Here is a 12,464-nt window from a genome sequence, read left to right as displayed (position 1 = left end):
CCGGTTTGCCACGGGAGCGAGATGAAGGCGTGACCTCGGCTGCAAAGGTATCGGTTATTTTGCTAATAAGCCACGACGGAAGGGACTCCCTTTAGGACAGCATATCGGGAGCCATCAGCGTGTGCAGGCCCCGGAGAGGCTACCGGGCTGGAGGGAGCTGTATGGGGACAGGTGAAAACAGGCGGGTTGGCTGAGGGGCGCGGCCAAGCGAGGGTGGGGCTGCGCCGCGCACCCACCGTGACGTCACACTTCCGGTTCGCGGAGGCTTTGACAGCTTCTCTGCGGCGATTTCGGAGGAATCTGTCGGACCCTGTGCTGGGCGCTGGCCGGGGACACGCTGCAGAGGAGCGCGCTGCAGGCGGCGCGGGGAGGTCGGTGTGTGCGGGCCGGCGGGCTGCTGGAAGTCGCGGCTGGACGCGGCGCCCCGGAGGCATCCCGACCCCGCCGGGGCCCCCGAAGCAGTTGTGGGCCCGGGAAGGGCGGCGAGAAAACTGGCGGCCGCGCCGACAGAAGAGAGAGCGGAAGAGAGAATCCTGAGCTGGAGAGCAAGCCCAGAGGAGACTGCGAGAGCGGCCCTGGAGAGCCAGAGCCTGCCCTCTGAAAGTGGGTTCCTGTCCGTTTTACGTTTCCTTGGAGGGGCGCAAAAAGTGTAGTCGCCCCCGGAGGAAAAGAAGGACGTGCCCAAAGCGAAGACAACAGGGACGCCCCCGCAGTGGAGGCTTCCAGCACACAACACCTGGTCGCAGCCAGTGGCCGCAAGTGCGCTGGACCTGTCGCCCCACAGTGTGAAAGAGGTCCCACTTCACTTACTGTCTGCTGGTCTTGCTAAATGAGTATTCACCTACTCTGATTTTTTAAATTCACGTTGAGTTTTCACATGCAAGGTGGAGACTAGGTCTATTATTATTATTATTATATTATTTTTACCAGAGCCCTTATCAGCTCTGGTTTATGGTGGTGCGGGGTGTTGAACCTAGGACTTTGGAGCCTCAGGCATGAGAGTCTTTGTGTAATCATTATGCTATCAACCCCCACCCCTAGGTTTAGCATCTAGAAGAGTTATTAGGGAGACGCCTAAGGATGTGACAGGTCAGGTGGGGGTACATAGCACTATGGTCATGCAAAGAGATTCTCATGCCTGAGGCTCCAAAGTCCCAGGTTCAATCCTCCAACCACCATAAGCCAGAGGTGACCAGTGCTCTGGTAAAATAAATAAGGGACCAGTCAGTCTTGCTAAGAGCTTTGGTAAGATGGGCTAGGCAGAGGGGACTCCAAAGCAGAAACAGCGAGTAGCCCCGTGTGGCTGGAGGGAGTGATCAAGAAAAAGAGGCAGGTCAACAAGAACAAAAAACAGTTACCAGAAACATCACATTAACCCTTGTAGTTCATAATGTGAATTTTGCACTTGTCAACCCCGAAGCTTCATGGATCTAAGCTGATTTCTGTAGAAAGAGAAGGCTGGGGGGAGTCGGGCTGTAGCGCAGCGGGATAAGCACACGTGGCACAAAGCGCAAGGACCGGCATAAGGATCCCGGTTGGAGTCTCCACTCCTCACCTCACCTGCAGGAGAGTCGCTTCACAGGTGGTGAAACAGGTCTCCAGGTGTCTGTCTTTCTGTTCTCTCTGTCTTCCCCTCCTCTCTCCATTTCTCTGTCCTATCCAACAACGACTACAACAATAAAACAAGGGCAACAAAAGGGAATAAATAAATATTTAAAGAGAGAGAAGGCTGGGGAGCTAAGAGTATGGTTATATAAAAACAAACAAACAGAGAGGAGAGATGCTGAAGCACCAGCACTAACACTTGCTCCAGAACTGTGTGGTCCAGGATGGAACCTACAAAGCAGGTACACTGTCCAGGTGAGTATTTCTTCCTGGGCTTTTGGCCTTTATTCTTAGTACATTGGAAAATTCTTTAAAAATTGCAGATGGGCTGGAAAGATACATGGCAGTTTCCACAACAGACTTTAATGCCTGAGACTCCAGTGTCCCAGATTCAGTCCCAAGAACAAAGTAAAAATAGCAAACAAAGGCATTCATTCTGTGACAAGATGTGATATCTAAAATGATGTCTCTGTGGCGATTATATGGGGTATTGGAACCAAAGAGAGTCTGCCCCTGGCTGTGCCTAAGTGACATGCTGAATATTTTTTATTGAAGGAAATTGAGACAGGTGATCCAATAATAATATTTAATTATCTGTTTCTAAAGACAGGGAATAAATCTCTAAAGTAGTCTAAGAGATAAAAGACAGATTAGCACCCAGTCTAGGACTTGAAAGGTGAGTTGCATGTGTAAATAATCCCTGCAAAAAAATTTCTTTCCACTGTAAAGTTCTTTATTTCTTCCCTCCTAAATTTATTGCTGTCGTGTGAAAGTAGAGAAATGTTTCTAGTAACAACAGCAGTCCTTTAAAATAAACATTTCCTCAGTAAAGACATACTGAAATGGGGGGGGGAGTAAACAATAGAACTCAATAATTGGAAATGCATATTTTTCTAACTTAAAATTTTATTTAGTGGCCCAGGAGTGGCCATTTTTTCCCATTTTGTTGCAGAGAAATCGAGAGAAATGGGGAGACAAAGGGGGAGAGAGAAATAGACAGTGTAGACCTGCTTCACTACTTGTGAAGTGACCCTCCACCCCCCGCAGGTGGGGAGCCGGGACTCAAACCAGGATGCTTGGCTTTGCACCATGTCTGCTAAACCCACTGCCCCACCTCCCCCGGCTTTCATCTTTACTCCTCCTCCTCCAGTTGCTCCACAGCTGCAGGTAACCCCATGGAAATGGAAGCCTACTCTAGTCACCCTTCAAACCCTCCATCTTCCTAGAAATGGAAGCTCATGGTCTTATCTAGTACTGCTATCTTAGACCTCACCTGCTTCCATCTCTCTCTCTCTCTCTCTCTCTCTCTCTCTCTCTTTAGTACTGCTATCTCTCAGACCTCACCTGCTTCCATCTCTCCCCCCCCTCGTGTGTGTGTGTGTGTGTGTGTGTGTGTGGTGTGTGTGTGTGTGTGTGTGTGTGTGTGTGTGTGTGGTGTGTGTGTGTGTGTGTTATCAGAGCACTGCTCAGCTCTGGCTTAGTGGTGCTGGGGATTGAACTTGGTCCTTTTCGTGCATTAGGGACAAAATCGTCTTCCATAGCCATTTTATCTCCCCAGCCCTCACCTGTTCTTTTAAAAATTTCAGTCACCATTCTGTACATTCTCTTACCCTATAAACTATATACTTTTTATTATATGTGCCCATCAGTGGAATGTAAACTCTGTGTTTGCTACTATAGTAGGTACTTAATAAATATTGCTAAATAGGGGCCAGGTGGTGGTGCACCTGGTTGAATGCACATGTTAATGCGTAAGGACCCAGGTTCAAGCCCTCAGTCCCCACCTACAGGAGGAAAGCTTCACAAGTGGTGAGCAGTATTGCAGGTCTCTCTCTGCCTCTCTTCCCCCTTTCCCTCTCAATTTCTGGCTGTCTCTATCAAATAAATTAATTAATTAACTGAAAAGGCAAAGTCTGGAAAAAGCAGGTTTGGGTGGTTGAGAAGGGACTTCTATTTAGATATGTTTGAGATATCTTGTATCCCAGTGGGAGTGTTGAGTAAAGGGGGAATACTAGCTCTGTTAAGAGGCCTGGCCTATAAATCTGCATCAGGGTACCAGTTCTGAAAACTGAGGTGCTAGGCTGGCAAAATAGTTCACTTGGATAATGCACTACTTTGCCATATGCATGGCCTGGGTTACACTGAGGGAAGCATCAGTGCTGTGGTCTCTGACACTTTGTCTCTCTCTGCCTTTTTGTCCCCATCAAGATGCTGACACCTAGGTAGAGAGAGTAGAAAGAGATGAGGAAAACCCAAGGTCAAAGTCTTGGGTACTCCAATACTTACGGTAAGGTAGGAGGAGCCAATAGAGGTGTACAAATAGAGTGTGGGGGGAAAGGGAGGCTGGCAGTGGGACTCTTTTTTTATTATCTATTTATTTTCCCTTTTGTTGCCCTTGTTGTTTTTTATTGTTGTAGTTATTGTTATTGTTATTGATGTCGTCGTTGTTGGATAGGACAGAGAAATGGAGAGAGATGGGGAAGACAGAGAGGGGGAAGAGAAAGATAGACACCTGCAGACCTGCTTCACCGCCTGTGAAGTGACTCCCCTGCAGGTGGGGAGCCGGGGGCTCGAACCGGGATCCTTACTCCGGTCCTTGCGCTTTGCGCCATGTGCGCTTAACCCCCTGCGCTACCACCCGACTCCTGGCAGTGATACTCTTAACCTGACCTGCAGATAAATTCCCTAAACTCTAATCCTTCCCAATCTGGCAACTCTTTCCCTGCCATAGATGTTCCTTATAATGGATGGCATAATTGTGGTTTCTTCTGGATCTTTGCTAAGCTACTCAGGACCTGAGGCTCCTTTTGGGGTTCCAGAAAATGGTAATTATGAACACAGGCTTTCTTGGGCTGGGGAGATATAACACAAAAAGGCTTTTGTGCCTGAGATACCAAAGGTTTCAGGTTCAATCCCCAGCACCACCATAAGTCAGAGATGAATAGTGCTCTGGTAAAAATAAATAAAATTAATTAATTAAATTAAATTAATAACAAGAACACAGGCTCTCTGTGGTCAGGGGATAAAGCATTGAACTCTCAAGCATGAAGTCCTGAGTATGATCCTTGGTATCACATGTACCAGAGTAATACTCTGGTTCTCTTCTTAAGTAATTTTTTTTTTTTTTGCCTCCAGGGTTATCACTGGGGCTCAGTGCCTGCACTATGAATCTACTGCTCCTGGAGGCCATTTTCCCCATTTTTGTTGCCCTTGTTGTTGTAATTGTTATTGTTGTTATTGCTGTCATTGTTGTTGGATAGGACAGAGAAATTAAGAGAAGAGGTGAAGGCAGACGGGGAGAGAAAGATAGACACCTGCAGACCTGCTTCACTGCTTGTGAAGTGACCCCCTTGCAGTTGGGGAGCCACAAGCTCAAAACTGGGATCCTTGCTTGTGTTCTTGAGCCTAATTAGTACTATGTGAGCTTAACCTGGTGTCCCCCCCACCCCAGCTGGGGGCTCAAATTGGGATCCTTGCACTTTGTGCCATGTGTGCTTAATCTGCTGTACTAACACTCGACCCCCCCCCCCCCAAATAAATAAATCTTAAAAAGAACATAGGCTTGGGCCAGGCAGTGGCACACCTGGTTAAGCACACATATGCACAAGGAACAAGGACCTGAGTTTGAGCCCCAGCTCCCCACCTGCAACAGGGATGCTTCATGAGCAGCAAAGCAGGTTGCAGCTATCTATCTTTCTCTCTCCCTCTCTATCTTCTCTTCCCCCTGCCCTTAATCTCTCTGTGTCCTATTAAATAAGATGATGGGGAAAAAGGAAAAAAAAAAATGGCTGCTAGGAGCAATGGATTTGTAGTGCCTGTACCAAGCACCAAAGACTGAAGGCAAAAAAAAAAAAAAAAAAGCCCACAGGTTCAGACTTCCTGCTCTTAAATCTCAGATCTATCACCTGCCAGTTTGTGACATAGAATACCTTAGGTTTCTGGGCTTCGGTTTCATGATCTGTGGGGAAATAACTATATCTACTTCCTAGCGTGGTACTGAAGAGTAAATTAGTTACTGAGCAAGTGGGTAGTGCATGACAAGTATTAAAAGAGCTATTAGCTGTTTGTGCTGTTGTCTGGGTTTGAGCCTCAATGTCTCCACTCCAAGGGGGTCAAAGTCTAGGACCCAGACTTTGAGAGCACAGCGCCTCCTACTCCTGTCCACTAGAGTAGGTCCAGTTTCCCTCTCACAGACTAAGGCTGCTACCTTCCAGGGACCTAGTAAAAAAGATACAGGACTGGGGGTCAGGCGGTAGCACAGCGGGTTAAGCGTATGTGGAGTAAAGCGCAAGGGCCGGCGTTAAGGATCCCAGTTCAATCCCCCGGCTGCCCACCTGCAGGGGAGTCGCTTCACAGGCAGTGAAGCAGGTCTGCAGGTGTCTGTCTTTCTCTCCCTCTCTCTGTCTTCCCATCCTCTCTCCATTTCTCTCTGTCCTATCCAACAACAATGACATCAATAACAACGATAATAATAACCACAACAATGGTAAAACAACCAGGGTAACAAAAGGAAAAAAATAGCCTCCAGAAGCAGTGGATTCATGGTGCAGGCACCGAGCCCCAGAAATAACCCTGGAGGCAAAAAAAAAAAAAAAAGATACAGGACCTATCTGCTGTTGCCTTAACTATACTGTCATAAGAAATCAAGAGTGGGAGTCGGGCTGTAGCGCAGCGGGTTAAGCGCAGGTGGCACCAAGCACAAGGACCGGCATAAGGATCCCGGTTCGAACCCCAGCTCCCCACCTGCAGGGGAGTCGCTTCACAGGCGGTGAAGCAGGTCTGCAGGTGTCTGTCTTTCTCTCCCCCTCTCTGTCTTCCCCTCCTCTCTCCATTTCTCTCTGTCCTATCCAACAACGACAGCAACAATAATAACTACAACAATAAAAAACAACAAGGGCAACAAAAGGGAATAAATAAATATTTAAAAAAAGAACTGTTTAAAAAAAAAAAAGAAATCAAGAGTACTTGCTTTGTCATGTGTTTTGGAGGGAAAAACAACTGCTGAGAACAGTGGATTCTTAGTGCTGGCACCAAGCCTCAGTGATAACCCTGGTGGCAATAAAAAATAAAAAGAAATGAAAAGAAATAGAAACAACCTGAAAATGGTTAATGAAGGTATTAGCTCTACCAGATATTTAGCTATCACATTGTCTTGTCAGCAGGATAAAGATGAATTATTGCAATAAGTGCCATTGAACAACTGAGTAACGACCTGAAGAAAAATAATATTGTATTTCTAATTCAGTCCTTTTACTCAAAGAAATACATATAAGTCAATTGTATTTAAATAAATGTACAAGTGAAAACATAAATTTATAATGTCATAGTAGAGTGTTTTTCAGAATAGCATAAAATTTGTAAAGCAGATGTCAAGATAAAAATCTATAATTTCTGCGAAACAACAACATAAAGACATATGGCAAACTGGATGAAATATTTTAACTCTTAGACAAAGAAACTTTTATGCTTAATGTACAGAAACTCCTTCAGATCAATATGAAAAAGAATAAAAATCCAATACAGAATAGGATGATTCATATTAAAGAAAAGACAAATGGTGGTGCTTAGACATGGAGAACCTGACCCACAAGCAAACTGAAGCTACAGTTAGATATATATGTCTTTAATTTGGGTACAGGTAGATTTGTTTTCACTTAGAAACTAGCAAAATAAATCCAGATGTTTGACAATATATACCCTTGACATAGTGGTGGGGAAATGACCTACCTACCTTCCCCCCTCTCTCTCTCTCTCTCTCTCTCTCTCTCTTGCCTCCAGGGTTATCGCTGGGGCTCAGAGCCTGCACTATGAATCCACTGCTCCTAGAGGCCATTTCCCCCATTTTGTTGCCCTTGTTATTATTGTTATTACTGTTGTTGTTGTTGGATAGTAATGCTACACGTGTCTATCTCCCTCTCTGTCTGCCTTCCCCTCCCAATTTCTCTGTCTCTATCAAATAAATCTTAGAAGATTTAAAAAAGATTCTGTGGTCTTCATTACTATATCTCTAGTATCTAGAATAGTGCCTGGTATTAGATGCCCCATGAATAAACTTTTATATATATTTTTATTATTTATTGGATAGAGACAGATTAATTGAGAGGGAAGGGAGAGGTAGAGAGGGAGAAAGAAAGAAGGAGTAGAAAGGGCACTTCTTCAAAGAAGATCTATAAATTTTTTTAATATTTTATATTTATTTATTTATTTTCCCTTTTGTTGCCCTTTTTATTCTTGTAGTTGTTATTGTTATTGATGTTGTTTTTAGATAGGACATAGAGAAATGGAGAGAGGAGGGGAAGACAAAGGGAGAGAGAAAGATAGACACCTGTAGACCTGCTTCACCTTCTGTGAAGCAACTCCTCTGCAGGTGGGGCCCCGGGGGCTTGAACTGGGATCCTTGCGCAGGTCCTTGAGCTTCGGACCACATGCACTTAACCCAACTCCTGATCTATAAATGTTTAAAGAATTACATGAGAGATGTTTGAGGTCCAGGAGGTGGCACAGTGGTTAAAATACAGGTTCTTGCAGAGGTTACACAGGTACTGTGCTGAATATGGGCCCCAGATTAAATCGATGGGATTTACAGTTAACAATATTTATATACTTTTCCCATATTTGGGAGCTACTCTCTTCCCTGATCCAGCTTTCTAGTCCTATGACACCATCCCCCCAGACAATAACTTGGGTCCACCTGCATATTATATGTCAGGCTCAGGCAAAAACTAGTAAGATCATGGGCCCCTTGGAATATACCTTAAAATAGACCACTAGCTTTTTCCAAAATGGAGAACACAAATCTTCATCTGCAATACTCTTGCCTTTAGGCTCATGATTAGTAAACAATTTGTTCTGCTTTATATCTTAACTCTTTGTCAGCCACCAGGTTCCAGATGTTACCATGACACCAACTTGACTTCCCTGTCAGACAACCACACCAATGTGTCTTGGAGCCCCACCTCCCCAGAGCCCTGCCCCACTAGGGAAAGAGAGAGACATGCTGGGTGTATGGATTGGCCTTCCAACACCCATATTCAGTGGGGAAGCAATTACAGAAGCCAGACCTTCCACCTTCTGCACCCCATAATGGTCCTGGGTCCATACTCCCAGAGGGATAAAGAATAGGAAAGCTATCAAGGGAGATTGGATACAGAGTTCTGGTGGTAGGAATTATGTGGAATTGTACCCCTCTCATCTTATGGTCCTGTGAATATTTTCATTTTATAAATAAAAAAAAGTAAAATAAGTATAGGTTCTCAAATATGAGGTTCTGAGTTCAATCCCCAACAGCACATGAGAGTGATGTTCTGCTTCTCCTCTCCTCCCATTTCTTATTTAAAAAGATGTTCATCATCCTGTATTGTTCAAGAAATGTAAGTCTAATCCTCATTTGTGTTAGAACAGTTATCAAAAAGACCAGAAACAGGACCATAGAAATAGTGCACTTAGTGTGTTGTTTTGCCATGTGTGGGACTATGTGTAAGCTTGATAGAGCTTAGGGAAAACTCCCCCCATCCTTGGATGGAGGTCTGGGAAAGACACCCCCTTGTTAGCCTCTCTCACCGAGATGAGCAAAGGGGAAAAATAGTCTCTCAGACTCAGTTCTCCCTTTTCAGACTCAAGCCCACAGAGATCTCACTGCTACTCCCCACTAACTGCAGGCCACATGGCTGCCTGCCTTAAGGTTCATTCAAAGTTCACAGTCACCCAGAGTTCACACAGTCACCTCACTTTTGATCACTAGAGAAAACATACTCCAAACACCTCCCTGACATCAGTCAGTGAAACTTCAAACTTTATTTCCTTATAGCTTTGATAATGTATCATGCTCTGTTTATCTTCTATCTCACCCTGATGGCTTAAACCCTATGTTTCTCTCAAATACCTTTGGATAATTAAGTTGCTTGCATCAAGGAGAATAATTGTCTTGACCTTTATGTATCTCATCAATTCCTGTCATACTAGCCCCCAACCATAGGGGCAAGCTGACCTTTAAGAAACCTGTAATTTCTGACATATTTGAAATATGTTCTTTGTTTGATTCTCTATTTAAACCCATGTCCATCTGCCGATAAACGAGAGTGTCCCAATTCTCCCCGGTGTCTCTTGCCTATATTGCGTCATCTCTTGAACGAGCGAGGGAGAACCGGTCGTTTACCTTCCTGGCTGAGAGCTAACCCACATGAGCTCCAGCAGCCATATGCCATGTTTGACCCAGGTCCAAGTCCAGCTCCCAGAAAATTGGAAAGAAGCTTTTGTGCGATGGTCCTCCCCCACTTCAAAAACAACAAAAACAAACAGAAATTAGTGTAGAGTACTGTTGGTGGGAATATAAGAGCTGGTGAGGCCTCCAAGCCACCTACTGTATGGAGGTCCCTCAAAAAATAAGAATAGATCAACCACATTTTCCAGTAGTTCCACTCCTATGTATCTCAAAAATATAAAAACATCAATTCAGAAATATCTGTGTATCCCCAATATTCATCACAGCACTGCTTATAGTAGCCCAGATATGGAAACAAACTAAGGGCCCAGTGACAGGAGCCTGGATAGAGTTGTGGCATATAGACACAATGGGGAAAAAAGAATATTTTCTTGGCTAGGTTAAAAAAAAAAAAAAGCTGAAATCGGGAGTCAGGCAGTAGCGCAGCGGGTTAAGCACACATGGCGTGAAGCACAAGGACCAGCATAAGGATCCCCGTTCGGGTCCCTGGCTCCCCACCTGCAGGGGAGTCGCTTCACAGGAGGTGAAGCAGGTCTGTAGGTGTCTCTCTTCTCCCCCTCTCTGTCTTCCCCTCCTCTCTCCATTTCTCTGTCCTATCCAACAACAACGATATTAATAACAACAACATTAATAAATACAATAAAAAACAAGGGCAACAAAGGGGAATAAACAAATATTTTTTAAAAAGTTGAAATCGTTCCATTTGTGACAACTTCAATAGCATTTGAAGGGATTATGTCAGACAGCAGTAAATTAGATGAAGATAAATACCAACCTTTTTATTCATGCAGAATTTGAAGAGATAAAACAAAGGAACTGACAACACTAAGCTAAAACAAACTTTTGGATCCCAACTACAAAATGAAGGCTGTGGAGAAGGGTTGGCTGCTTAGGGTGGAGGGGTCCCATGAGCTTGTTGGAGGGACAGCAGTACTTTGGCAGTGAGTGTAGTGTGGTGACATTCATTTGAAAAGGTGTGAATCTACTCTGAATGCAGACAATGATGTAAACCAGTGCTACCTCCAGTAAAGAAGTAGATCCTCAATGGATGGTTACTTCTTTCTTCTCTCTCTCTTTTGGATAAGACAGAGAAATTGAGAGGGGAAGGAAGACAGAGAGGGGGAGTGAAGATAAGACACCTGCACACCTGCTTCACCAATTGTGAAGCAATGCCTCTACAGGTGGGGAGCTGGGTGTTTGAACTGGGATCCTTGAGCGGGTCCTTGTGCTTTGTACTGTGTGCACTTAACCTGGTGTGCCACTGTCTGCCCCTCCACATCTCCCTTCTTTACTTCCTCCCTTCCCCCTTTTTTTTTTCCTCCAGAGCACTGCTCAACTTTGGCTTATGGTGGTATCAATGATTGAACCTGGGACTTTGGAGCCTTGATTAATGGTTACTCCTTTTTTTTTTTTTTTTAATTTTTTTTATATTTATTTGCCGGGCTAGCGTGAGGGTGTTTCTTCCTGGGCACGTGCTCTCTGGGTTGGAGAAAACTTGACCGGAGCCAATCTGGGCTGCTGCTTACTCAGCGACAATGTAAGAGAGGAACCAGGAACTCGTGGCTGAGCAGAACGCAATGCCTTTATTAATCAGAGACAACGCTTTTTATATCTTAGAAACTGGAAGTGCCATGTTGGAAAAGGAAATGGCTAGGAAAGGGGGTGGAGGAAAGGAAAGAGTGGGCTAATGGTAGAAATTCCCTTAGCAACTGTTGTGAAGGTTTTTACCGGTGGAATTAATTAATACCCTGAAGGAAGGGCGGGTCTCAGGCAAAACAATGATTATGTAAATAGACCATAATATCAGCAGTGGAGGATGAAGTGGGGGGGAGGCTGGCTTAAGGCCGGACATTTATTTATTTTCCTTTTTTGTTGTCCTTGTTTTTTTATTGTTGTTGTAGTGATTGATGTCGTTGTTGTTAGATATGACAGAGAGAAATGGAGAGAGGAGGGGAAGACGGAGAGGGGGGAGAGAAAGATAGATACCTGCAGACCTTCACTACCTGTGAAGCAACTCCCCTGCAGGTGGGGAGCCGGGGGCTCGAACCAGTGTTGGTATGCTTTTAAATTCTGCTTATAAGACCTGTTTTGATCATCACATTAGGTTCGCTTGTATTGCTTAAGGCTATGTTCTATTTACATAATCACTGTTTTAATCCCCACTGGTTCGTGCTTTTTCCTTCTCCCCACCCCCATCCTACGTACTTCCTCTTCCTGACACTTCCACCTCAGGAGATATAAAAGAACAGGATTTTCTAATGAATAGAGATTAGATTGTTGAACTGCATCCCCGCTCATCAATAAAGATTGAACTGCGTTCCCACTTCAGCCATGAGTCCCTGGTCGTCTCTCTCCTGCCCGCAAAGCTAGCCCGGCAAACCAGGATTCTTACGCTGGTCCTTGGGTTTTGCGCTACATGCGCTGAACCTGCTACGCTACCGCCTGATGTTGGGTTGCATGGCGGGGGAGAGAACTTGGCTGAAGCCAACCTAGGCTGCTGCTTACTCAGCAACGTGGGAGAGGAACCAGGAACTCTCATGGCTGAGCAGAACGCAATGCAGTGCTTTTATTGATCAGAAAATAATCTGCCTTTATACCTTCTGAGTCGGAAGTGGCAGGTCAGAAAAAAGGAAATGAC

This window comes from Erinaceus europaeus, chromosome 7 (genome assembly GCF_950295315.1).
Source record: "Erinaceus europaeus chromosome 7, mEriEur2.1, whole genome shotgun sequence".
Lineage (NCBI taxonomy): Eukaryota > Metazoa > Chordata > Mammalia > Eulipotyphla > Erinaceidae > Erinaceus > Erinaceus europaeus.
This window is presented reverse-complemented; position numbering follows the sequence as displayed.